Here is a 23,299-nt window from a genome sequence, read left to right on the forward strand (position 1 = left end):
TGTTAAAAAAGGAAATGTTGTACATGTTATTTTCTTTACTCTGTATTTTATCCCATCAATGTGGGGTTTACAACCAGTTTGTTCGCCCCATGTGGGCTGGCAGGATGGCCTGAGGTGGGCACACTTGCCGCTGAGTTGTCCAGCTTGGGTTTGAATCCCGATGCGGCTATAAACTGTAACCGTCGTGTTTCACAGACATGGAAAGGGATCAATGTGTGTGCCGTCATTCAGATGAACGTTCAACAGGGCACCCCTCTTCCAGCATTAGTTGTGGGACATTAAAGACCCCACGGCATCTTTCTTGAAGAGCAGGCGAGCTATCACTGGCACACTGCCCAAATTCCAAATTTCTTCTCTCATTTACAGGGGGCACTAAATCAGTTGCACAGCCACACTCGAAGCAATGATGTAACGAGCAGCCACAGCAAACAAAATGACAGAATGATAAATGAAAGTTCCCCATCACCACCTCACCTTCACTCTTCCCCCTTGCTCTCCAATTATTGTTTCATGAATCAGCATTTAATCAATGTCTGTAACCAAGGTTGCACAAAACAAGGGCAAAATAAACAGAAAAGCCATGGTTGGGAAGAACCTCTTATTCCTTTTCTTCTTCATCATTTCCCTTTCATGGACACCCAGCACGACGAAATACAAAACCTGCCAAAGGGCAGAGGAGCTCGTGAACCAAAGCCATCCATATCTGGTGCTTACTGCATTTGCAGATGTCCTCCTGCAGTCGGTTGCCTTCCCGAGGAGGTTGGTCACAGGATTTGCACTCCAGCCACCAAATAAAACACTTCACTCTGCAAAACACATTGTTGTGTGTGTTGGGGTGGTGCTGAGGTGTCATCCACCAGAGTCTCCTCGGGTTAACCTGAGGCTGTTCCTTTGGGTGGGTGCCTGCAGTATCATATCCCTAAGAGATGGGAATAAGCCAGGCATCTGCCTGGGTTATGGTCTGACAGCGACACCTGGAGTACTGGTGGAAAGCTGACACAGCGACGTGCTGTGCGCATGCTTCCGATGAATGAATGAATGAATGAATTTCCCTTCACACAGCGCGAGGCCAGATGTGATCAATCTGCTACTGTCCCACATCGGGCCGGACCACACACGACGCCGCACGTCAGAGTTGTCTTCAGACCCCTCTCCATTTGTTCAACATTTAAAAACTTATGAGGGGGTAGCGAGTGTAGGCAGTGGTGATGGGTGCAGCGAGTGCAGGAAGTGGTGAGGGCAGGCAGTGTTGAGGTGGTAGTGAGGGCAGTCAGAGGTGAGGGGGGAGCAAGGGTATTGTCACGGGACAGTGTGTGGTTGATGCCGTCTGTTCTTGACCCCTAAACTGTCTCCACCCACCCACCTACCCACCCCTCTTTCCTCCTCCACCAAAATTCGTGTAATTTTTTAATTATTATTTGATTTTAACCCCATGGTGAGGTCCCTGCACCTGCCCCACTTTTCTCATCCCCACTCTCCCCCACCCCCAATCCTCGTGTTAAATTGAGTCGTTACCTTGACGGATTTATTGAATCTGAATCGTGGTGTCAGTCGAGCAGACATGATTGACCAAATTTGAATTGCCACCTCCTGTGCCAAATTTCCTTGTTCATACCTGTTGCACACTGCATCGCCAAAATAATGCGGACACCCCTTCTGATTGGTGGATTCGGCTATTTCAACCACACCCATTGCTGACAGGTGTATGAAATCAAGCACACAGCCATGCAATCTCCATCGATAAACAGTGGGAGTTGAATGGGCCGTACTGAAGTGCTCAGCGATTTCAACGTGGCACCGTCATCGGATGCCACCTTTCCAATTAGTCAGTTTGTCAAATATCTGCCCTGCTGGAGCTCTCCGGTCAACTGCAAGTGCTGTTATTGTGAAGTGGAAACGTCGAGGAGCAAGACAGCTCAGCTGTGTAGTGGTCAGCCACACAAGCTCGTAAAATGGAACCACTGAATCCTGAAGTGCGAAGCACAGAAAAATTGTCTGTCGGCGGTTGCAAAACTCACTACCATGTTCCTTACTGACTCTGGAAGCAATGTCAGCACAAGCACTTTCCGTCGAGAGCTTAATGAAAGGGGTTTCCATGGTCGAGCAACCCAACACAAGCCAAATATCATCATGCGCAATTACAAGCCGACATTGGAGTCTGGGCCAGTGAAAATGGGTTCTCTGGAGTGATGAAACACACTTCACCATCTCGCAGTCTGACGGAGAAACCAGAGTTTGGCGGATGCCAAGAGAACGCTACTTGCACGAATGCACAGTGCCAACTCTAACGTTTGGTGGAGGAGGAATAATGGTCTGGGGCTGTTTTTCATGGTTCAAGCTGGACCCTTTCGATCCTGTGAAGTGAAATATTAAGGCGACAGCATACAATGACATTCCAGATGATATCTGTGCTTCCAACTTTATGGCAAACAAACAGTTTGGGGAAGGCCCTGTCCTGTTTCAGCATGACCATGTCCCCGTGCACAAAGCGAAGTCCATACAGAAATGGTTTGTCGAGATCAGTGTGGAAGAACTTGACTGGTCTGCACAGAGCCCTGACCTCAACACCACACACCTTTGGGAGAATTGGAATGCCTGCTGCAAGCCAGACCTCATCACCCAACATCAGTGCATGACCTCACCAATGCTCTTGTGTCTGATTGGAAGCAAATCCCCACAGCAATGTTCGAACCTCGAGGGGAAAGCTTTCCCAAAAGAGTGGAGGCTGTTTTAGCAGCAAAGGGGGGATCAACACCATATAACTGCCCATGATTTTGGAATGAGATGTTGGGCGAGCTTGTGTCCGCATACAGTACTTTTGGCCATGTCGTGTGTCTTCGTCACCCAAACCCGTCACCCCAGGCAGTCACCTGGATCACCTGCCCCTAAATCTGGCTCTGGCCACACCACCTCTATATAACAATAGGCTAATGCTGTCTGTCTGGAGAATACTGAAACAAGGAAACTCTCCTTGGAGAGAAACTTTAAAAATAAAGTTGCTTCAAAATAATCCAAACCTGCAGGAAAATTACAATTTTTTTCAATCTGATAAAAAAATTTGAACCTCGGAAGTGTCGAAAGCTGAGTCGTGTCAAAACCACCTGGGTGGTGGAGGAAGCAACAGACCGCTGCCTCGATATCTTTGCAGTTAAATATGATTTTAGAATTTTACACGATACATCTATGTGTCATCATATGCTGGTTCATCCATCCGTTTGTGTGTAACATTCCTTCCTTCCGTGAAAGATATCATTTGACGACAATGTTGGTTAGGTCAAAAGGATCTACAGGGTATTAAAAGGTATGAAGGTCCAAAGAGTAGAAAGGAGTCTCAGGGTCTTCAGAGTTCGAAATGTATGAAGTGGATCGAAAGGTTCTTGGAGGTCTCAGTGTTTCAAAAGGTGTAATCGGTCTCAAAGGGTCTTGGGAGAAAAGATTGGGGTGAATATCTGCTGAATGTAACAAAAGCACACTTGGTAAACCAAGCACACCATGCCAAGTCTGAACGTCATAACGTATCCCTCACTGGAGGTGAGCTTTCACGAACATTCTCCAAGCAGAATTAAGATCATTCAAATCGTGCCACAGAGGGGATGGCTGAAAGGGACGGAAGAAAAAATAATTTGGTTGTCTTTAACCTTCCTGAATCTTCTCCAAATACTTCCAAAGGTTGGCAGAAAGCAGACTGAAGGTCTGTTGCAGAATTGTTCGAGATCGGAACACAGGTAGAAGGAATACATATGAATCATGCCATAAGGCTGGGGGGGTATTGGACATGACCAGAACGTGGGCCGAGAGTCTCACTTGTTGAGCTAAAACATTAAAAAACGAAAAACAGAATCCTCCAAAGCCTGTTGTTGGCTTCACGGTTAAGGTGGCTTGCTGAAGATCTTAGGGTCTTGAGTGTGAGCCCCTTCTTACCATTGAATTAACACCAGGTGGGGTTAACAGCTTGTCATCCTTCAGAGGATGGCAAAATGAGTAACAATGCACTGGTAATAGAGGGCACTAAATTAGCAGCACAGTCATGCCCCCAGAAAATGATGCAACCAGCAGCCGCAGGCTGCACATGATGACTCACTCACTTGATCGGACAGCCAGTTCTGGGTAGAGTCTGAGATACAGGATGAATTTCCCCAACCGAACCCAGAACCCGAAATGGGCGCAGCGGCAGAGGCCGCGGTGGATGACACCCCCCTCCCCTCCTCCGTCAAATTCCTTCCCCGGCCCCCAGCGAAACCGCGACCAATAATGGCGGATCGGTCTTGCTTGAGCCATCGGTCATCACACAGCTGATGCTGATGATGCAAGCAATGAATGCGGATCGACAACAAGCATTGGGAAACAAAATGGATGGAAATATGCAACAAATGAGTGAAATGAATAAAAAAAAATGGAAACAAACACAAATGAAATAAAAACAAACGCGTGCAGAATGAATGCGAAAGGGAATAAAAGAAGAAATGAAAAGCGAAATAAATCGCATGAACATCAACATGGATACAAATATGAAAACACTGCGGGGTGAGATGCAGAGCATGGGGCGAGGCCTGCAGGTGGGCATAATCGCAATAGCGTGCAACGAAGCGCGGACAACGGTGTGCAAAATGGCGGCACCACGTGTTGGAGCGAACGAGCTGAGGGGGAGTGTGGACTGTGTCAGCCCCGCGGTGGAGGACAAAATAATACGGGAGACTTGTTGGACGAGACTCGTAACGGCAGAGAAGGAAAAAGTAATTGGGGTGACCGAGACGTGTACGAGATGAGGGAGATAATGATCGAGGTGACAGAATTAACAGAGACGCGGGAGATGGAAACGGTAGAGGAGAGACGACACGATAAAGACGGGGTGAAAAACGAGCACACACACACACAGAGTTCGTGGAGGACAATGAGGAGCTCGGGGAATGTGTCGTGGCCTGGTGCAAGCAGCCGGATAGCCTCCTTCAGGAACGAGGGGAGGGAATATTCCCCCTTGAAGCGGATCACGACCAAGTGGGTCCGGTCGAGCTTTGCGAGGTGGAGGGGGCGAGTGCTGTAGACGGGTGCACGCGGAGCTTGGGGGGTTTGGAGACCAGGGAACCCCTTGTTGTGGCACAAATCCCCGTTGTGAATGTCCCGGTGTGCGTGTTCACAAGTGTGGCGAAATGTGTGCTGCAACGCACGCATAGCGTGGATGAAAGGCTGTGTGTGAAAGAAACCGCGTGCGTGAGTGAAAGGGTGTGCGAGGTTGCGAGTGAGCTGAAGTGCGTGCTTCCCAGCACACCGTGTGTGGATGAAGCACTGTGTGTGGAATAGACAGTGTGTGTGAGTGAAACCCCCTGTGCGAGTGAAAGGGCATGCATGAGTGAATGGCTGTGTGTGAGAGAGACCGTGTGTGTGAGATCGCTGTATGCGGGGGAGATGGCGGTTGGCATGAGCGAACATGCGACGATGACGGAGTCTGACGGTGGACAAAGGCCGAGTAGCGGCCGTAGCTGCATTGGGAACCGTGCCGGGTTTGCACGACAGCACGCGCGGGGTCAGTGCTGTCCATTGCACGAGGCCGCCACGTGCACGCCTCCAGGAGTGAAACCCGATCCGGAAACGCACGCAGTGGATTAGCCGATTCCGCGGACGGACAGAAGGTGGGCTGGAAAATGGATTTGGACCGGATGGGTTCTCCATGCGAGCGTATTTGTGAAGTTCCGACGAGCAGAGCACATGTGTTCGTGTGGGGAACCCCTCGAAACGCGAGACTTGTTTTTTTTTAATGCGCAGGGTGACGTCGTGGCTGCATGGTCGGAGTCCGGCAGGAGGGAAATCCCTACCAGATGGTCCCCTCCGAGGAGGGACGAGGTGCGCGAAGCGCGAGCAGCTGCCATGACATCACGGAGAAAGAGCGCAGGTTGCGAGTTGCCGCACTGGTGCACGCATGAAAAAAGAAAAAGCAAGCCTTGCTTCGGGTGAACATGATTCCCTGGGCAAGGGGTGGAAGACCCCCTTGGCTCTGGGCACAGGATACAACTTGTTAGGGGGAAGGGTTACCTTCGCTAGACCTGCTCCATGGAGCAGGAATAAGTCCTCACGGGCCCGTGGAATGGATTAGTTAGAGGGATGCAGTTTAGATTTAGGATGAGAAATGGAAAATGATTTGGAGACACGGACAGACATTAAGTGTGTAGTGGGGACGTAGCTTTGCTTCGTAGAGTTAAAAGGAACGTGCTATATTGTAAGGGATGACGAGGGAGCACGAGTTAGTTAGGGGATGCAGATGGAAGAATGGCAGTGATCAGCGATGGAGTGAAATGGAATGGAAAATGTACGTGGTGAGTGAGTGAGGCCAGAGGGCCTGAGTGTATGGAGTGAATGTGGTATGCATGGTGCGATGAGTGATTGGGGGGAGGAGTGATTCCCACCCAATGGACCCCAGGGTCAGTATAATGTGAGTTAGTGGGTTCGTTAAATTGACAAAATGGAGGTCGTTTTGCTGTTGGTGGGAACGTAGGCTCGAAACCCATTTGGAGGGGTGCAGGAGCCCTGTCGATGGGCTGGGAGCGTGGCTGCGAACGGTGAGTATCGCTTAGTGGGTACCCCGGGCACCGGGCTAGTCGGCCGCGGTAGGCCAAGGGTCCATGGGGGGCTGGGATAGTGTAGTGGGCACGGGTGGGCCCGCATGATGCGGGGCCCGGGGCGCCATTGGCCGCGTGGGCAGTGCATTGGGCACGGGCACCCAGGGGAGGGGCCCGGGGCGCCAGCCTGCCACGTGAGCATTTCAGGGGAGTAGCCAGGGGGGGCACTCCCTGGCGTTTTGGGAGCTGGTCGGCACGGAGACAGTTGTAGTGCCCAGGGGTGCCATCGTTGGAGAATCGGCAGAGTGTGTTCCTGCCAAGGGAGCCACGCATCCCAGCCACGAAACCGTGCAAGCTGTTAGGGCGAGGCCCGAAATTGTAAGGACACCAACACAGGCGATGGGAATCTTCGTTTTTAGAACCGATAGTTGAAGCGAGAGGCGCTTTTGGAAAGCCCTGGGGGAGTTAACAGTTAAATGGTTAGGGTAGATAGGAAGTGTACCCCTCCGCACCATCCATCCCCTCGCTCTCGTTGTGGGCCGCTGGACCCACCTTGGGATGAGATCGCTGAAATCTGAGGAGGCTGTTCTGAGGCTTCGTTGGGCCTCGACACAGGACACGTCTAGCTCTCCCTTATTCTCCTCCAGGAAGGGAACGTAGGGGTTGGGAGTAGGCTAGGTGACATGATAGGTTAGCCGAACAAGGGCGATAAAGGGGGTTAGGGGACGATTTATAGGGGGAAGTAAAAAATAAAAATAAAAACAAAAAAATAAGTTGGGGCTAAATTGGGTTTTGACAAATTAAGGGGGTGGGTATGGACAGAGACAGGCAAAGGCGATAGGTTGGGAGGGAGACAGTAGGGTAGGTCCGAGCCTGCCTTCCGAGTGGCCAGCACCACTGCACTCCCTCCATGAACCTCCAGTTCAAGGCAAGAGGCCGGCCAGTTCATCTGCCAGCTGTTTGTTTTGCTCCAAGGCCTGTGTCGGTCAGCTCATCTGCCGGCTGTTTTACTACAAGGCCTGTGCCGGTCAGTTCATCTGCCGGCTGTTTTTGCTTCAAGGCCTGTGCCGGTCAGTTCATCCGCCGGCTGTTTTGCTACAAGGCCCGTGCCGGTCTGTTCATCTGCCGGCTGCTTTGCTACAACGGCCTTGTTTTTCCTTGCCATGCCTTGTCTGCCTGCCTTTGCCTTGACCCCAAGCCTTCCAGCCCTTGTTGTTGCATTTGCCACATTCATCCATTACCATGTGCGCCAGGATCAACGCGCGTTCTCCAGGGACTGCCCTGTAGGCAGCCGCATCACGGGACTGCATTGGCGGCCCGTGCACCATGTTGTCCATCCATCCATCTGCACCACAGAACTGCATTGAGCAGCACGTGCACCGTTTTGTTTGCTTGCATCAGTGCCTATTCAGTGTTCTGCAGGGACTGCCTCGCAGGCAGCCGCACACGGAGACTGCATTTGTGCAGCCCGTGCACCGAGTTGTGTTCACTGTGCTCATTTCAAGGGGGAGCCCTAAGACTGCATTGGGCAGCCGGGCACAATCCCTGTTCAAACCTGCATTGGTTTTATGAGCCAGAGACTGCATGTGGGTAGCCTGGCTCCCTGTGTTTCTTTTCCCCACAGAGTTCATCGATCCTGGGCCATGGTGTAGTGTAAAATGTATAAGTTAAGGGTAGATGTACATGAGTTGCATCCCCTGCATGTTTGTCGTAGCGCCGGCAATGTATTTAAGTCGTCTACATGAGTGGGCTTGTTTAGTTAGTTTTGGGACACAAATACACTAAATGTCGCAATCAGGGATCCGAAGGTAAAGCGTACTCGGGGAAACTCACACATGATGACACACGAAAATTCGACGACTCGGGACGAGTCTGTAAAAAGGGGAGGGGGTAGTGTTACGGCTGTGGAAATTCGTAGAACACCATGAAGGTCCTTGGTTCAGTTAGATCAATAAGTCTGTGTTCAGTTTGATTTCCCCACCGTTGCTTGATGGGAATTTATTCGTGTTACAGGGCTGTGATCTTTGAGAAAGCCGTTTTTCTTTCACTATCGTAATTTTGGGACCACCACCGCCAACATTGCTCTCAAACAACCGCTTCAGACCCACCGTCCTTCCACCACCACAACCGCACGTACCTCTCAACAAACCACGCCATCCTGATCACCTCAGCCACAACCCTCATAATCACACCACCGCGTTTCCACCTCGGCACATGGTTGCTGGAGGCCTGGCCTTCGTCGAGGGAAAGCAGGCGGCCCCGTCGCCCCCTCCCCCGGACGAATGGCGTCTCCACGGTGAATTCCGCCCGGCGTGTGGAAGAAAACAACCACAGTGGCGAGGGAGCGCCCCCGATTTGGCGGGAAAACGCTTCGTCCGGGAAGGGTCCCGCATGTTCTGGAAGATTCCCGCGTGTTCTGAAGGAGGGCGGGGCGAGACGGAGGGGCGGGACCTGAGTAATAAAAAGGGCGCACGGGGCATTCGTTCTCTCTCTCTCTCGGGAGTTCGTGTTCTCTTTCGTGTTCTCTTTCGTGTTCTCTTTCGTGCTCTCTTTCGTGCTCTCTTTCGTGCTCTCTTTCGTGCTCTCTTTCGTGCTCTCTTTCGTGCTCTCTTTCGTGCTCTCTTTCGTGCTCTCTTTCGTGCTCTCTTTCGTGCTCTCTCTCTCTCTCTCTCTCTTTCGTGCTCTCTTTCGTGCTCTCTCTCTCTCTCTCTCTCTCTCTCTCTCTCTCTCGTTGCTGGAGTTGTCGCGGCCGCTGAACGCCGCGGAAGGACCTGGGCTGCTTCTGCCGGAGCTGGGTGAAGATCGGGGCTCGTGTCCGAGTGGGGAGCTGGGAGCAGCCAGTCGGCGGAGGTCCGGGCGTCGCGAAAGAGACGCGAGCTGGAGGAGCAGCCTTACCTGCTGTGTCGCGCAAACCGCACGCTCGTGTGGAAAGAGCCGGAGAGAGCTCGCCGGCCGCTGGGCAGGGCCTGGGCTCAACCGTGGCTGCGCTAGCCGCCATGAGGGAAGGAGCATCGCGGGTCGCCCAAGCCAGTGACCACGAGGGTGCAGGTAACCTGCAACGGTCTCGTGGGACTCGTTCGGTCTGCCAAGTCCCACGCCATAAAGACCCAAGAGGTCCAGTCTGACCCCATTGCCTTTGATGGGGTATTTCCTGCTTTTCTTTGAACGAATGTTGTGGCGCCGTGTCTTGCGAAGTAAAACTGTGTAAGTGACTGTACATTGATAATTGCTTATAGTCAGTTGTAGTGTTTTTACCTTGCTTGTGTATTGTCCCCTTCCCCATTGACTGCATGATTGTTTGTATATGTGCATCTGTGGAGTAAATAAATGTGCTTGTGTGAATGTTAACCCGTTCGTCACGTCATTTTTCCCCCATTGAAATGCCATCTTGTATTGCGGAATATTAGTTGGTTTTTAAATAACCGATAAATAGAATCCGGTCCGGCGAGGTCTGGCGATAATACCTGCTCGGTTATCCCAGAACGGAACGGACCGCTTAAGCGGTTCGTGTCCAAGCAGGCCTTCGCCGAGGTATGGTCCCTCGGTAGGTTATCCGTGATGCGGAGGGGAGGAAACACAGCATTGCGGGGAGGGGGGAACACAGCGTGACGGGGAGCATGGGTTTCCTCAGAAGCCGGTTCCCAGCGACCCGCAGCCGTCTACTCAGAGAAAAAATGTCAAAGGTCGCCGCCTACTTCAGCGCAGATTTTTTAAAAATTTTTGTCACCACGGAATCTCTACACCTCCTGTTTTGAAATCCAAGACGAAAACACATTAGTATTTCGATAAAAGCAGGCTTACTTTTACTGTTAGTACTCTCGCCAGGTCGAGCACAACACGGACCTAAAAATAACACAAGCAGCTAAAACACGCCTCCTGAAAGAGAGTTCTCTGCTTTAGCCTCGTTTTGGACTGTTGGCCTGATACCCTGATACCATACAGCAATGACCTCAAGAAAATAAACTGTCGGCCTTGCCGTTTCGGTGCCAAAACGATGGCATCGAAACGAAAATCCCTGTTTGACTTTGGATTTTCAAAGAAGCCCAAAGACATGGGAGGTAAGCTTCTGGCCATTAGTAATTGGTCTAAACTTCCACTCTCGCGAGTGCGACATTGTTGTTGTTTCACGAAACACGCGTTTCACCTCATCCATTTTGAGCTTTTGTCAAGTGATGCGGCTCCAAAATACACGGTCACCCGTTGTGCCTTTTTAATTTATAAAGTAATTCGCCTATAAGCTTAAAGCAGCTTTTGTACATGTTATTATTCGTGGTTATTTGCACTGAAAATCGCCATTTATTCTTCTCACACTCACAGAAGTGAAATGGAATATGGTTTCCTTTATGAATGCTAGTTCATCTTCACTATTATTATGCAACACACTTACTTCAGATTGCTCACTGTACTCCACCATGTGCAGTATCATCTCCCTATTAAGAACTAAGGTATGGCCCAAATGTTGCTAAAATGCCTCTCTTTTAAAGTGCTTAGATACTCCATCTTCCAGACACCTTGGTGTGCCCTAAACCATGGCCTTCAATTAATGAACCCTGTTTAAAAGCTGCTTGAACTGACGATACAGTATGGCTGAATTTCAGTCAACCAGTCAGTCAGTCAGTATGTTAATGCAACGACATCCAGTATAGGCCTAACCACCTGTTTTTTGTGGAGTTTTCCACTCCAACAGCATGATAATATGAGAACTATTTCATGTCAGAAATCATGCTAGAATGTATCTCCAGCCATCGGGGATCCTCCGGCTTCTAGGGCCCTGGACCCCGGCCATACAGCTGCGCTCGCTTTGCTCGTGGTGATGGTAACCTGCTACTTTTTAACGGTAGCCTCCTACTCCAAAAAATAAGGAAACCCCTGGGGAGGGGGGGACACAGCATGACGGGGAGGGGGGGGACACAGCGTGAAGGGGAGGGGGGACACAGCGTGGCGGGGAGGGGGAAACAGTGTGGTGGGGAAGGGTGGCGAAACACAGCGTGGCGGGGAAGGGGGCGAAACACAGCGTGGCGGGGAGTGGGGGGCGAAACACAGCGTGGCGGGGAGCGGGTGGGGCGAAACACAGCGTGGTGGGGAGCGGGGGGCGAAACACAGCGTGGTGGGGAGCGGGGGGCGAAACACAGCGTGGCGGGGAGCGGGGGGCGAAACACAGCGTGGCGGGGAGTGGGGGGCGAAACACAGCGTGGCGGGGAACGGGGGGCGAAACACAGCGTGGCGGGGAGCGGGGGGCGAAACACAGCGTGGCGGGGAGCGGGGGGCGAAACACAGCGTGGCGGGGGAGCGGGGGGTGAAACACAGCGTGGCGGGGAGCGGGGTGGGACACAGCGTGGCGGGGAGGGGTGGGACACAGCGTGGCGGGGAGCGGGGTGGGACACAGCGTGGTGGGGAGGGGGAACACAGTGGGGAGGGGGGAACACAGCGTGGCGGGGAGGGGGGACACAGTGTGGCGGGGAGGGGGGAACACAGCGTGACGGGGAGGGGGGGACAGTGTGGCGGGGAGGGGGGGTCAGGGTGCAGGAGGGGAATGGGATATGTGGTGGAAATGGGGGATGTGGGGGGAGGGGGAGTGGGGACTGTGTTCATGACGTTCCCAGTGAGTTGTAGAATTCCAGAATAATTTCCCTGACGAGTCCAACATCCCTGACACGGAATGTGCCCCGAAGATTAACGAGGAATGTTACATTTTAGACCCACACGATCTTTGGGAGTTTTTGATGATGAATCAGGTTTTTATCTCCATTCAGGTGATGAAGGTTAAATATCCCACGGAACAGGTAAAGTAGGTCATCGTACCTCGTACCCTCGTTTCACCTCCTCATTTCGAGATAAAATTGGATTTACAAGTTAATAATAAAAGTTTCTGGTAGTTTTGTAGTTAAAATGAAGAATGAGGTTTAATCCTCGTTGTACGAAGTTTCGTGATGATGATTAATAAACAACGTGGAGAATAAAACAAAACGAGTGAAAAACACCTCATGAAATCAACAACCAAACACCTCAACAAACATTGAATAAAAACTCCTTTAACTTCCCTTCGTTTCCGTCATGAAGGAACAGAGAATTATTTTATATTTAAATTACCGTTTCCCTCTCTCTCTCCTCCTCTTCACATCATTTCCTCCCCGACCACGAGGACCCGGGTTGGAGAGAACAAGTCACAGGAACATGAACCCGGAAGTTCTTCCTTCTACTTCCGGTTAAACTCATCATTCTTCCTCCTCTTTCAATAATCACTTTTATTGTCCTTTCAATCACTGATCTCCATTCCAGTTGTTCACAACACATATTATTATTATTCTTGTTTTGATTTTAATGTCGATCTTCTTCTTCTTTTGTGTTTCACGACGCGATCAGAACCTCGAGGCCTCATAAACCCCATGAACCCAAACTCATCAATTCCAGTCAAATACAAAAAACAAAACAAGTCACGGAGTTTATTCTGTTCGCCTCCATTTCCTTTATTAATTTTAAGACCGATTTACAGAGTCGATGGAGATTCTGGATCAACTGATAAAGTGTATCCGGTTCACCCGACCAGGGGATCCCGAACTCTGGAACACAGAGTGAAACACGTGATCTGGTTCTCCCCACTGAGGACATTGAGTGAGAATGTGTTCCAGGTCTTCAGGAACCTCACACCGCCCACAGAACCCCGTCGGGTGACATCCTTTAATTTCCCATATGAATTGGAATGAAGAACACAATGTCCGAGTCTGAATCCATAAAGGATTCCTTGGTCTCTTGGGGAGAATCCTGAAAACGAGACCGAGGATCCGACCCAAGGGTTCACCTTGTATCACCATCTCCCCTCGGTGAAGATCTCCCACAGAAATTGTCATTTTCTTTTTTTCATGTTGATCATAATTCACATTCACAAAGGGCGGACGAGCTCCTTGTGAACCAACGGACATCCATATCTCGTGCCGAACTGTGTCTGCGGACCACAGTCGATGATAACTGTTGTTTCTGGGACGCACATTCAAATGAATGTGGAAAAAAGGGAGACACTTCCTCCCCACCCCTCCCCTGCCCTTCCCTCCCCACCTCTCCCATTCCCTTGCCACCTCTCCCCTTCCCTCCCCTTCCAACCTCTCCCCTTCCCTCGCTCCACCTCTCCCCTTCCCTCGCTCCACCTCTCCCCTTCCCTCGCTCCACCTCTCCTCTTCCCTCGCTCCACCTCTCCCCTTCCCTCGCTCCACCTCTCCCCTTCCCTCCCTCCACCTCTCCCCTTCCCTCGCTCCACCTCTCCCCTTCCCTCCCTCCACCTCTCCCCTTCCCTCGCTCCACCTCTCCCCTTCCCTCGCTCCACCTCTCCCCTTCCCTCCCTCCACCTCTCCCCTTCCCTCGCTCCACCTCTCCCCTTCCCTCGCTCCACCTCTACCCTTCCCTCCCTCCACCTCTCCCCTTCCAAGCTCACACGTTTTGACACACACTCTGGGACATTCACATCGGGGTCTTGTGTTTGCCCAAGTCCTGGGGTTTCTGCAACCCAAAAGCTCGGAATGCGCTCTTTCGCACCAGGCAACCGCTCGACCTCGTACGGCCTTACCGGACTCACCTCGTCACGGCCTGCCTCGAGGGAGCACACCGTCTCCCCTTGTTCTTGTGGAAGGTCAATCTGACCCTCGCATTGGGTCTCAAAACATTCCACAAGCTCAACCCCAATTTCCCCAACCAGTTCTATTTTTGTGTGCTCCTCTTTAATTTCGTACAATTCATCCACCTCTTCTTATTCCTGCGTCTCTTTTATTATTTCCGTCATCCCCTGTCAGAGTTTATAGGTTTCTCCCTTAATTATCGTGACGTCACTCGTCACCTCGACCTTGCCCGTCGTCATCGCGGTTCGAACAACCTTCACACTCCCCTTTGACTCGGTCATTTCTTTTATTTCGACGTTTCAGCTCCGCAGCTCCACCTTCATTTCCTCCTGACCCACCTTCAGTGTTTGCACATTCCTCCTCTGTTGGTTTTGAAAACTCATTCCCATGCTTTGCATCTCACCTGTCATTTCCTCCTGACCCGCCTTCATTGCTTGCGTGTTCGCATCCATTCTTTGCATTAGTATCTCCAACATCTGTCTCATGTCACATGACCACGGCGAAACCGATCCACCACGATCGGGCGCGGATCCGACAGGGATCGTTCGGTCCTCCATGGGGGAAATTTGATGCAGGGGGAACTCTGGCATTGTCGCCGTTACCCCCAATGTTACCTCTGGGTTTGTCTGCAGGGAAAGGTCTTCCTGCCAGGTGTTGTCCTGAGTCATGGATTCTCCTAATAATGTTTCAGAACCCACCTGAACCAGTTTGTCTTGGTCCGCCATGGTCCGTACCGAGAATAAATAAAATTTGGATCTTGCTCTTAATTTCGGAGGGAAGGGGGGTGGGGGGAGGGAGTTGCCAAGCACACCCCTGGTCCAAATCCCGTAAATTTCTCCATGAAGGTGGAGGGGTTCAAGATCCCAACTCCTGACACCAAACTGTTGCCAGTTTGGTGTCCGGTAAATTTCTTGTGGAGGTGTGGGGTTTGAGATCCCCACTCCTGACTACCAAACTGTTGCGGGCCGGAGGTCCGGTGGCGAAAACGACCATGAGGTTGGGGAGGTTATGGCATCTCCCACAAGACTCCCCGGAATTAAAGGCTGTCGCTCTCGGATAATTCCGTGAGGCGGCGGGTCGCTTTACCGACCGTGGACGCCAATATCTCAACCACGTGGCGGAGGGTCTTTTTGTCTCGAACCAATTTACCCAATTAACGTGGTTTCGGCTACCGTTGAACCACACCCTCAGTATGCCTTGTCCAAAGCGCACCACTCCACCGACTACCAACTACCTTTCTGGTTCGGATGCAGCAAGTGGATCTGCCAAGGTCGTACCGGCCAGAATGAACGGATTATCGGGTATAAAAACCTGGCTAAACTCAGATCCGAACCATGCTGGACCAAAGAAGGAAAAGACGAAAACGAACTGGGAACATTTCTAATCATGGTTTATTTACAATCAACTTCCAAAAGGACTCAGAGCAGACTTATCACGGGATGTCCAGGCAAGATTTACAATGATCAAACACTTAAACAGTTCTACTTAAACACGGCGCAACACACTCAGACGCGCACTCAAACAAAAATAAACCCAGCTGTATTGCAAAGGACCCCCGCAGCCAGAGAGGGAGGTGAGCTGAGGTCGCAGTTCTTTTGGGGTACCTGCACGTTGGAGGGAAGGGATGCTCCATGGTGCGGCACTTGTCAGTGGTCGTGAAGCTCGGCCCACAGCCACATGCGTGGAGACCGTGTCCACGAAGGAGACCGGGTGGAGCAGAGTGGAGTCCGAGACAGGGATCAGGGCTGCCGACAGGACCCACGAGGGACCCGGTCAAGATTGGACGGCCTCAAACCAGCGCAAGACGGGCCGCTGAGGTGAGACACGGGCAGTCCCTCCACGTCAGGACCCTCCTTCTTTCTTTGGCAACCCGCGACTCCAACCGTCTTACTCCAACTACTGTCTCTCTCCAACCTCAGACCCCAGTTAACACGACCGAACCACACAGAATTCTCTCTCTGCCCTCTCAGGATGGTGCAGTAATTTATCTCCCAGCCAAGGACTCGACGCTGATGATCGCGTCGTAATTTATAGATCTCTCTCAGTGGGGAGGGGCCTTGGTGAAGCCGACACCAATGTCCGCCCTGATTGGATAGGGCCTCCATGGGTCCGCCCTTCCTGAGCGATGTTTCGGCCATGCCGGGAGAAACTCGCACCCCCCCCCCCCACCACTTGTGTCTGGACTCATAGAGAAGAAGCCACAACAAAGATTTTACCCCGGCCAACGGGCCTTGGGATACAGCCGGTGGACAGTGGATCGTGATGGGGGGTGGGATATAAAGATTTATTACCGTCACTAAAAAACCATCGCAACGCACCCCTTCGATTTCCCACGAAACACAAGGAGGGGATCTGTCTACACATATACTTCATGGCATAACTAACTTTGGGTCAACTGTATGTTTGAATGCATACGGTTCCAAGAACCGTAACAGTATCTTTGTTGACAGTCACAGTCACAGTACCCCTTACCGAAATGAAGGTGGATGCTTTGAGCCTGCCCTGGGAGGACCCCATTCTACATTCTGCAACCTTCATATGTCGATACCAATCAACGACACACACACACACACACACACACACACACACACACACACACACACACACACACACACACACACACACACACACACACACACACACACACACATACCTGGTAGGTCTCTTTCACCTCTTAATGAACCCCACCGACATGTTGAGACAGCAGGTAACTCGTCAGTTCAGTGTTTTATCAATGCAGGGTTGTGTCAAAGCCGGACATCTTGGCACCTGGTCATCACTACCAGCAGTAATAAAGTGGCAGTTCTTGTTATCATTGTTGTTCTTCTTCGCCTCCAATGGCTTCAGTCTGAAATGGGGGATTATGGATTTGGTCTCGATTTCTGTGTGCGTGCGTGCATCCACAACCACATCTCAAACACGTATGGACCAATTTTATTCGTATTTGGCACAAAGACAACACATGATGGCATACACCTGTTCATGTGATTGTTATCTCCATTTGCAGGATTCATGAGGTCGGGAGGGAGTTCTCCCGGAAATCAAAATCTCCACCTCATATTTTTGAAGGATCATGACTCATGAACCAAACTGTGACGTTTCGTTTTCATGGCCTCGTTCCAGGGGCTCTTTTCGAAATCTTCACTGATCCTCATCCTCTACTTGTAGCTCGTTTGTAGTGATGTTCCCAGGAATGATTTTTAAGTGCTTCATCATCATTCCTATGACTCCAACTTTCACTGGTACAATTTCAGCTTTCTTTAATTTCCACATCCTCTTGACCTCATTTTTTAGATCCTCGTATTTCGTAATTTTCCCAATTTCTGTAGCATTTAATCCGAAGTTATTGGGAACCGAGACGTTGATCAACAATGACTTTTTAAATTTTTGTCTTTAAACACCATGTCTGGATGCAATGATTTGTTTGCAATGTTCACACTTGACAGGATCATCTTGCAACTCATGAGAATTATGTTGGAGTTGTGGAGGTAAATGGAGGAAATTCATGGTAAAATCAGGATTGTATATGGAGTTGCTTGGTCCGGGGATGTGAAGGAGACATTTCGATGTAAATTAAGTATGGAAACTGTGAGCTGAAGTGGTACATGTCGCCACACGAGAGGTGGTGCTGTGTTGATGAATTCGAAAATGAGGATAATTTCTCCCAGTGTGTAATTGCCCCCTTTGACCTTTTCCTATGTTTTTGTATTTCAAGACCAGCGATGCAGGAGAGATCACGTCCTTGAAACAACAATCGATCCAGATGTCGAAACAGGCAGAAAGAGGACGAAGAGGACAGTTGTGAGAGGAACGTGGCTGAGATGGAGGATCTCGTTTTCGCTCTCCTCTCGGGATGATAAAATGGCTTTGCCATTCTCGTGTCGTGCTGTGAATTTGCCTGCATGACAGAGCAAGAAACCAGTCATTGACTGTTCGGCAGAATCTTGAAGTTGTGTAATCTTGAAATCTTCAACATGTTCCACTCGTGTAGAATTTTTTAGTAATAATAATGACGTCAATGGTAACGATGTGGTCAGAATTTTGTAAAAACAAAAAAAAAATTTGGACCTCGATATCTCCAAAACTGCTCGATGGGAAAAAATTGAAACAGCTCATTATCAAGTACACCACATGAGGAATAAGGGCTGTGAACCATGACATCATCAGTCTAACACAGAGTGAAACACGTGATCTGGTTCTCCTCAGTGTCCGAGTCTGATCCTGTGGAGGATTCCTTGGTCTCTTGGGGAAAGTCGAGGATCCGACCCAAGGGTTCACCCTGTATCACCATCTCCCCTTGGTGAAGATCTCCCACAGAGATGACCATTTACTTTTTATCTTGCCAAAACGAAGTTTTGCAAGATATGTTCGTCAGCTTGTATGTTTTTTTTTTGTTTGTCTGTAATCACGTATAAAAAAATTCTGCAGAGCACAGTTATCATCGGAAATTTTTGTAACTTCGCATATCAGAGGCCTACAGAGTTCCCTTTCAGCGCATAAAATTTTGAAGGTCAAGGTCAAAGGTCAAGGTCACTTTGTCACAAATCAGGGGAGTCGACGAAACCGTTATTTTTTTGAGCAATTTTGATCAGATCGTATTCAAACTTCATGGGAATATAGTTCATGGTCTGGCGCTCAGCTGATTAATTCTTGGTGGCGATTGGTCTTGACCTTCATGGTTCGCGCCAAAGGTCAAACATATTTGACCCCAAGGTCAAATTTTCAAGTTTTAGGAACCATATCGTGTCATACCTCAAATTGAACACCTCAATGAGTGCTTTCGAGATATGTCAAGCTTGAGACATTATGACGTCATTTGGTGACGTTATGAGGCAAACACATATTTTTCATGGTTACTCTGTAGAACAATTCTCATTGGAATCTCTCGTCGGCAGATATTCCTCAAGGAGTCGCTCCTGGTGGATAGCAGCTCTGTCCACCTCAGGGTGACCTTAAAGCAGTCACACGTGGTCACCTTTTGGCAAGATACGGGTCACCCTGCGAGTGACATTGGTTTATTTTCATGTTGATCATAATTCACATTCACAAAGGGCGGACGAGCTCCTTGTGAACCAACGACCATCCATATCTAGTTCCTAACAATGTCTGCGGACGTCCTCCTGCAGTTGGGTTACTTTTTTATCAGTAGATTGGTGGCAGGATTTACACTCCGTCCACCGTAAATCCCTTCATTCCGCAAAACATATGAAAAGCACAAAAACAAATCTGAAAACCCACTCCGTGGGAGCACCTGCTGTACAGGTTCCCTTCGCAGGGCAAATCACCGGATGACAGGATTGGGGCAAAGCTTTCGGGACCCCCATTCTTTCTTTGATGAGAGGAAGAAAACCACGGGGTAACCTTCCTGGGTCAGATTATGGGAGTGTGTTTCAGGGTGGTGCTGAGATCCACCAGACTGATGACCTCCTTGGGCAAACCTGAGGAGGTCCCTTGGGGTGGGTGCCTCAAATGCCCTATTCCTCAGAGAGGATGATTAACTGTCTCTGTTATCATCTGAGCTCAAGCATTTGGACATCGGTATTGCAGCACTCTCTGAGCTTAGGAGACCAGATTACGGAGAGATCATGGCGGGTGGTTACACCACCTATTGGTTTGGTCGCTCTGATGGTTACCATGCCCAAGGAGGTGTTGTCGCTGTGTTCAACAAGCTGACTCCAATGATAATTGAGGTAACACCGGTAAACGAGTGTATTATGAGACGAAGGATTCGTCACTCCTTTGGTGTCATTTCCTTGGTCTCTGGAGATGCTCCGACTGAGGCGAGTGATCTCACTGTGAAGGACATTCTGTGCCACACTCGAGACTGTGGTTGATCAGTGCCCCAGGCAAGATGCTCTTCTCGTCTTGAGGGATTTCACCGCATCAACTGGAACTGATCGGGATGGTTATGAGACATGTGATCGTCTTCATGGGTCTGGAACTGTGAACCAGAATAACACGAAGTTCCTTCACTTTGCAAGAAGTCATGGACGTAGGGTGTCTCGTTCACGCAGCGACGTCCTGCTCCAGCATATGCCCCCATATCTGACCTGACCTGATCATAATTCGATTAGAGAGTGATGACAGGTCCAGAGGGATTGGGGTTTCAAAAATTGACCTTAGTACCCATTTGGCTGCTTGATCACAGCCTTTGTTTTTTATGATGTCATAATTGTGACGTCGAACGATTTATCAGGTCAGAATCAAAATTTGAGGATCATCTCGGGCTAAATTCGATGGTGGGAAGAAATTGATGACGTCATTGGTCATGTGGTTTGGTACCTCTGATTTTATTTTATTTTGAAGAATAAACATTTTAAAACTTCTGCTTCAGAACGGCTTCACAGATCAAGAGGAAACTTCACCCACCTGTTCCCCAAGCCTTGGGCAAACAGGGTTTCAAAAATAATTCATGTTACATCGTCTGGCAGCCATATTGGATGGAACCGTCCAGGCATCCATTGGGACCATACTATGTGCAGAGCATTGATGCTGCCGAAGCAGTCTCCTTGGCCATTGGACACAACCCTGGACGGGTCACCACTCTTACACTGTGTACAACCATGCTGGCACTCATTTTTCCCAACTTCAGAAGGACGACAGACAGGGTCAACCCCACATGGTTGTGTTCACATCACATTCAACAGCCGAGTGGGATTTGAACTCAGGGTCCTCGGACCCTAAGCCCACCACCCGAACCAAGAAGCCAACACCAGGCATGATGGAACAAAAACCTTAAAAAAATATCTGTTGAATCACTTCATCAATCAACGTGAAACTTCACAATTATGATCCAGTCGTCATGGGGAATATAAGTTTTAAATTTCAGCCTGTCTGGACACATGGTCTGGCAGCCAGAATTATTTAATATTTTGCAGCTGGGTGCAGGGGTGTGTGTGTGTGTGTGTGTGTGTGTGTGTGTGTGCGTGTGTGTGTGTGTGTGTGTGTGTGTGTGTGTGTGTGTGTGCGTGTGCGTGTGCATGCGAGATGGAATCAAGGATTATCAACTCACTCCATGCTAATTATCTGAGCAAAGACCTTGCTCAGCAGTTCGAGCAGCGTCATCCCTCGGAAGTTGTTGCAGTCTTGGCGATCACCCTTCCCTTTCCAGAGATGGACAACAAGACCCCTCTTCCAGTCAGTTGGGGTGATGTTTGTGTTCGAGGCAGAGAGCACAGAACTGAATGCAATGACATGAGTGCAGCATTTCCACCAGCCTTGAGAAGTTCAGCATGGATGCCACAGATCCATGGAGCTTTACGCCATTTCAACCGGTTCACCGCAGCCTGTGTTTCCACAAACGAAGGTCGATCACAGTTGATTGGAGGGTCAGCAATAGGGATAGTAACATCCCAGATATCCAACTCGACAGCTGGTGGATCACCCTGATTCAGCCATTCAAAGTAACCGCCCCAGTGGGTCTTCACTTCGGACTCCTCTGTCAAGAGCCCACCACCCTCCGCTCGAACTGCAGAACACCAAGGGATTGACTCGGAGGAAAACAATGCACACCATCTTCTGGAAGAAAGACGAGAATCACATGACCACAGGTGATGCTCCACCCCCTCACATATTCCTCACACATAGGCCTTCTTGTCCACCCTCAGTGCAAGTGCAGTTTTAATCCTCAACACCCTGAACAGCTCAGCTCTGCCATGAAGTCTGGCCCTGCGACTCTGGTTCATGGTATCCTGTGTGCCTTGAGAGACAAAATTGTTTTTCGCCTGACAGACCAAGAGTCAGTGTAACCACTCGCCATGATCTCGCCACCATCCGGTCTCCAAACCTCAGAGGGTGCTGCAATAATTGGAATGCTGTCTTTCCACACAGGTTGCAACAGACAAACCAGAAATAATCTGCCCAACAGAAATTTTACTTCCTCAAGACGTCTCTGACTCCCAAATATCTCTTCCTGGTTACTCCCTCCTCCCGTATGACAGAACTGAGCCTCGTCCTGGTGGAGGAGTAGCTCTCTTCATCAAAGACTCCATTCCTCACTCTCCATGTACTGTCCTTACTCCCCCACACCCCCAGGAATACCTGTGGCTACGGCTTCCCCTCCACTCTTCCCTCATGTTATTATGTCTACTGTACCATCCACCAAACAGTGATGACTCCATTTACACCTCACTTTCGGAAAACATGGACTAACTTCTATCCTCTCGTCCGAACTACCTCCTCCTTAAATGTGGTGACTTCAATTGTCATCATGCCAGTTGGCTGGGTGTGGGAACCTCTCTCACCTGCCGTGCCACTTCAGTTAACTTCCCGACCCAGATCTCAAGCAATGGTACTCGATCTCTTCTGGATCTGATTTTGAGAAATTTCCCTGAATATATCTACTGTTCTTCATCCACTCCAAGCGGTTCTTCTGACCACGTGCTTGTCAAAATAACCATCTCTTTGGCTGTTATCAGAAATCTACCTCAGTGCCGTCAAGTCTGGCATTACACTCAGGCCGACTGGCAGGGTCTCCGAGCAGCCATCAAAATTACAGATTGGTCTCCGATCACGACTTTCTCCAACATCACCTCATCCTGGGAATTCTTTCATAGAAACTTGCTCTCCCTCATGCACAGATTTATCCCCTCTCGTATTCCTCCCACCCATGGTTCACTGGAGCTTGCGGCGAGGCAGTTGCACTGAAACAACTTGCCTTTACCTCAAGGAAATCAAACCCAAAATGAGGGTAATCTCAATTCCTTCCATAAAGCTCGGAACAAGTGTGTGTCTCCCCTCAGAAGAGCCAGAAAACAACATCTTTCGAAGCGCAAGTCTGAACTCTCAAATCTCTCTCCATCCTCAAAATCCTGGTGGCGTCTAATCAAATCTGTTTCTGTGTATGTTCCCCCTCCGTCCCTCCTTTACATCAAATGGCCCCACTGCTGATACCGCACGTGAAAAGGATGAATGCCTAAACTCTGTGTTTGCATCTAAATCTTGTGTACGAAACCCATCGCTTTCTGGACCCACCTTACCCAGCCGCACCCAACTGTCCCTGGACTCTGTGTCCTTTTCTCCTGACAAGGTGGAGAGCTTGCTGTCAAACCTCGACTCAGATTCTGCAACAGGTCTTGCTGGCATCATAAAAAGGTGCAAAAACAGATCCCTGCAACTACAGACCAATAAGCCTTCTCCCAA

General features: G+C 50.0%; 1 protein-coding gene across 1 annotated transcript in view; it reads right to left on the minus strand.

The window, feature by feature from the left end:
• Nucleotides 1-23,299, minus strand: part of LOC147029220 (uncharacterized) — a 108,210-nt gene that overhangs the window by 5,601 nt on the left and 79,310 nt on the right. The gene's annotated exons all lie outside the window — the stretch shown is intronic.

Source organism: Eptatretus burgeri, chromosome 4, assembly GCF_056783735.1.
Source record: "Eptatretus burgeri isolate ZD-2024b chromosome 4, Ebu_testis_v1, whole genome shotgun sequence".
NCBI classification, from domain to species: Eukaryota; Metazoa; Chordata; class Myxini; order Myxiniformes; family Myxinidae; genus Eptatretus; species Eptatretus burgeri.